Here is a 5,743-nt window from a genome sequence, read left to right as displayed (position 1 = left end):
AAAAAAGCGTTTAAGTTAGGAGGCTTATCAGCGTTAAACAGTGAACGTGCAGAGAGAGAGAGAGAGAGGATATTGGTAAATCTGTTATTGTCCAGGACAAAAACATTTTTTATTCAAGGGTTCTTAATAAACTTTTTTTCAGCTGGAGACCTAAATTAGAACATGATCCGTCCGTCCGTTATCCAAACGGTCTTCTAACTGAGGATAAAATACTGTGTGATTATAGATTTACTCTCTAAACTCACAACCCAAGTCTCACATGCCCAGGGCCCACCTTGGCTCCCAAACCCACAGTTGAAGAAACCCTGCCCCTAGTGGATTATGGGCTGTCCAGCCGGGTTTTAGACTGGTGGAATTGTGGTATTTTATTTCCATGGCGATGTTTTCTATTACCTGTAGTTATAACCAGGCAAGATATTATATTTCCATGGCGATGTTTTCTATTACCTGTAGTTATAACCAGGCAAGGTATTTTATTTCCATGGCGATGTTTTCTGTTACCTGCAGTTATAACCAGGCAAGGTATTTTATTTCCATGGCGATGTTTTCTATTACCTGTAGTTATAACCAGGCAAGGTGTTTTATTTCCATGGCGATGTTTTCTATTACCTGCAGTTATAACCAGGCAAGGTGTTTTATTTCCATGGCGATGTTTTCTATTACCTGCAGTTATAACCAGGCAAGGTGTTTACGTTGGAGGTTATGTTGGTTTTGTCTGTAGTTTTTCTGTTGTCCTCCTTCACGGTCGCTTGAATCTATTACCAGTTGTATCTTCTGATTAGCAGAAAGCTATTGGAAGAACCTCTGTGTCTCACAGTAACATTTTAAAGGAGAGATTTCAGTCAGCTGTCCATTCGCTGGCTCTATCACCTCTTCTATATCCTGTTGCTACCCTGATGAATATCCCTTCAACAGTGGTGTAAAGTACTTAAAATTAAGTTTTAAAAAAATGTATGTACTACTTCAGTAAAAGTTTATAAACTTGTAATCCCACTTTTGATAAAATGGCCATTGAATGTTTAGGTACAGCTACTGGAGAGCTCATCTTTGTCTCCACCCATTCAGCATCGTTCACATCCTCTTAAGCCTTAGCCCCACCCATCTCTTTAAGGATTCGCATGTGAGGCCATGTGCTAAACAGAGTGAGTAAGGTAGTGTAGTAAACAACCAAAAAATGTCAAGACAAAAGTTGTGAAAGTAGTAACTAAAAACCCACTTTATCTAGTCCTTGGCCTATATCCTCATCTGTCTTTGGTGCAGGTCTTGTTGTTCTTCACATTACCATCTCTTGTAAACACACACTATATCTGTCACGCCCTGATCTGTTTCACCTGTCTTTGTGTTTGTCCGCCCCCCCAGGTGTCACCCATTATCCCCTGGGTATTTATACCTGTGTTCTCTGTTTGTCTGTTGCCAGTTCGTCTTGTTTGTTCAAGCTTACCAGCGTTTGTCCTGTCAGCTCCTCTTTTTCTCGCCCTCCTGATTTTGACCCTCGCCTGTCCCGTCTCTGTACTCGCTTGCCAGACCACTCTGCCTGACCCTGACCCTGACCCTGACCTTGACCCTGCCCCTGCCCCTGACCCTGCCTGCCGACCTTTACCCTTGCCCCGTCTCTGTATTATCGACCCCTGCCTGCCTTGACCTGCCCCTTGGACTATTAAACCATTATTTTTTCAACGTGTTTGTATCTGGGTCTTACCTTGATCCCTGATAATATCAAATAAAATCTATGTTTATTTGTCACAGGCACAGGATACAGAAGATGCAAACGTTAAAGTGAAATGGTTACCTGCATAGTAGCAATATAAAAAATAAAAAAAAGTGTCCAGAAAAATGTTGTATCAAATATTAAATAATTATTAGATGATTCTTACCCAGACACAATTGTCTAAATTGATGGGTCATGTGAAAGAAATGCTACAACCACTGTTGTCTAGACATGTACACGTGTTCATGAAATACAACAGAAGGCCTGTAGTCACCCCCAGACACACCTGGCTAACTTGATGAGTCCTGTGATCATCTGAGGAAGTGGAGTCATTTGTTCAGACATGTACCTCGCTAGCTAAACAATGAACCTAATGCTGCTTTCAAGACAACTGGGAACTTGRAAAAATACGAAATCGTGACGTCAGTGACCTTCAGGTCAGAAAGTTAGGGCTTAGAAAAATAAAATACCTATTTGGATGACCGTTCAAATCGATTTTTCCCAGTCAAAGCAAAAACATTTTTCAGGGTTGCCTGTTGTCTTGCAACACACTGAAGTCGGTAGTCAGAGATTTACAAGTTCCCAGATCCCTGTTGTTTTGCAATGCACTGAAGTCGGTAGTCAGAGATTTACAAGTTCCCAGATCCCTGTTGTCTTGCAACGCACTGAAGTCGGTAGTCAGAGATTTACAAGTTCCCAGATCCCTGTTGTCTTGCAACACACTGAAGTCGGTAGTCAGAGATTTACAAGTTCCCAGATCCCTGTTGTTTTGAATGAGGCAATAATCCCAACCCGTACTACTAACAATACAAACTGATAGCCACCATGCAATAGTCTGTAGGTAGTTAAAGCTAACCAAACTCGTTTCAACGTTAACTAGCTAGTTAACATTAAGCTGTAACTAGCAATGCAAAAAAATGAATTTCTGAGATACGAATAATATTACTACCCAGATCATACAAGTAACGTTAGTTAGCGAGCTAGCCAGCTAACATTAGCTAGCTAACAGCACGCGTTAACTTTCAATGAAAATTACACTCTGACAAAATTTGAAAGATATAATATTTGAACATGTAGCTTAGTAGAATTCTCCCTCTCTGTCACGGACGCATTAGTTTAAAGATGTAATCCGGAGACAGGTGTTTTTTATACAACAGATTTCCCGTCTTTTCAACTCCCTCCGTATATTTGCAATCAAACGGCATCATTTTCTCCATCTCCTTAGCCATCATATTATCCATCTCCTTAGCCATTCATCATTATATCCATCTCACTCAACGTCATATTCTCCATCTCCTTAGCCTCATATTCTCCATACTTCCTTATCCATCATATATCCATCATCTTAGCCAGTATTTTCTCCATCTCCTTAGCCATCATATACTCCATCTCCTTGCCATCATATTCCATCTCCTTAGCCATCATATTCTCATCTCCTTACCATCATATTTCCCATCTCCTACCATCATTTCTCCATCTCCTTAGCCATCATATTCTCCATCTCCTTATGCCATCATATTCTCCATCTCCTTAGCCATCATATTCCATCTCCTTACCATCTTTTCCCATCTCCTTAGCCATCATTACTCCATCTCCGTACCATCAATTCTCACATCTCCTTAGCCATCATATTCTCCATCTCCTTAGCCATCATATTCTCCATCTCCTTAGCCATCATATTCTCCATCTCCTTAGCTCTCATATTCTGCTTCCAACCAGGGGCCACTGAATTCAACAACAACACTGTCGATGGCTGTTTCTTGCCCATCACTGTCATCAGAAGACTCTACAATGTCTGGTTCAATTAAAATGTTTGTTTTGTAAAAACCTAAATCAGGGATTTCCTCATCATCTTGATTCATTTTCAGAGTCACAGAGAGTCACAGAGAGTCCCAGAGAGTCAGCACGGCACGGTCGTCCCAGAGAGAGTCAGCACGGCACGGTCATCCCAGAGAGAGTCAGCACGGCACGATCGTCCCAGAGAGTCCCAGAGAGTCCCAGAGAGTCACAGAGAGTCCCAGAGAGTCAGCACGGCACGGTCGTCCCAGAGAGAGTCAGCACGGCACGGTCGTCCCAGAGAGTCAGCACGGCACGGTCGTCCCAGAGAGAGTCAGCACGGCACGGTCGTCCCAGAGAGTCAGCACGGCACGGTCGTCCCAGAGAGTCAGCACCTGAGTCCTCCAGAAAGGAGTCTTTTCCCCTCTGATCTTTATCAAATTCACGGCAGCAGTAGTAACGATTCTTCATGATATCTTTTAAAAAGAGCTGCGGTAGGAAATATTTATCATCACATACTGAGCAGCTCACGTTATAAGACAGAAGCCAGCTACATGGCCGACCAATCTGATCTCATCTCTCGGGAATGTCCAGCCCATTCATTATCTCAGCCAATCATGGCTAGTGGGAAGGTTCCTGACTTTTTCCTGTGGCTAAACAATCCTAATTAAACATTGTATTCATATTTACAGATGACATACAAGTTTGTTATTAAGGCACATGAAAGTTCACATTTCAGATGGCATTTTCGCCGCCAAAATAATTTGATTAAAAAAAAAAAAGTGTGTTTACGTTCAAGTGGCTCTCCTGTGAAGTTGACGTGCAACAAACGCCTCGTTTCCTGAAACGGGCCACATATCCTGCCGCTACCCTGATTAACATCCCTTCAGTCCTCTACATCACCTCTTTAATATCCTGCTGCTACCCTGATAAACACCCCTTCAGTCATCTACATCACCTCTTAATATCCTGCCCGCTACCCTGATAAACACCCTTCAGTCCTCTACATCACCTCTTTAATATCCTGCTGCTACCCTGATAAACACCCCTTCAGTCCTCTACATCACCCTCTTTAATAACTGCTTCTACCCTGATAACACCCCTTCAGTCCTCTACATCACCTCTTTAATATCCTGCTTCTACCCTGATAACACCCCTTCAGTCCTCTACATCACCTCTTTAATATCCTGCTGCTACCCTGATAAACACCCCTTCAGTCCTCTACATCACCTCTTTAATATCCTGCTGCTCTACCCTGATAAACACCCCTTCAGTCCTCTACATCACCTCTTTAATATCCTGCCGCTACCCTTGATAAACACCCCTTCAATCATCTACATCACCTCTTTAATATCCTGCTGCTACCCTGATAAACACCCCTTCGTCCTCTACATCACCTCTTTAATATCCGCTGCTACCCTGATAAACACCCCTTCAGTCCTCTACATCACCTCTTTAATATCCTGCTGCTACCCTGATAAACACCCCCTTCAGTCATCTACATCACCTCTTTAATATCCTGCGCTACCCTGATAAACCCCTTCAGTCCTCTACATCACCTCTTAATATCCTGCTGCTACCCTGATAAACATCCCTTCAGTCCTCTACATCACCGTCTTTAATATCCTGCTGCTACCCTGATAAACATCCCTTCAGTCCTCTACATCACCTCTTTAATATCCTGCTGCTACCCTGATAAACACCCCTTCAGTCCTCATACATCACCTCTTTAATATCCTGCTGCTACCCTGAGGAACGTCCCTTCAGTCCTCTACATCACCTCTTTAACTTCTTGGAACTATAGGGGGTGCTGTTCCGCATTAGCATATTTTGGTCTCCAAATTAAACTGCCTCGTGCTAATTCTTGATCGTACAATATGCATATTATTGTTATTATTGGATAGAAAACACTTCTAGTTTCTATAGCCGTTGGAATTTTGTCTCTGAGTGGTACAGAACTATATCTACAGCACTTTTCATGACAGGGGTCAGATTTCGAAATTTTTACCCCTGATCTGGAGTCTGTTTTTTAAGGTGACAGTGAATGCTATGAAGAAACCGACACTGCCTACGTCTTCCTCTGGGTGTCTGTACGTCATCACGTTTTGAATGGAGTCGATTGCACAATCACAGCCACTATAAAAGAACAAAACGTTGGAGGTACCTCCCTTTCTCGTCGCGCGCCTGAAGCGTGAAGGACATCGGACTTGCCTTCATTCCAAATCGTTGTTTAGCCAGCAATATTCTCTGGTCATGTTT

The sequence above is a fragment of the Salvelinus sp. IW2-2015 genome, unplaced genomic scaffold, assembly GCF_002910315.2.
Source record: "Salvelinus sp. IW2-2015 unplaced genomic scaffold, ASM291031v2 Un_scaffold9220, whole genome shotgun sequence".
NCBI lineage: Eukaryota > Metazoa > Chordata > Actinopteri > Salmoniformes > Salmonidae > Salvelinus > Salvelinus sp. IW2-2015.
The sequence above is the reverse complement of the archived record's forward strand: the minus strand, read 5'-3'. Positions refer to the sequence as shown.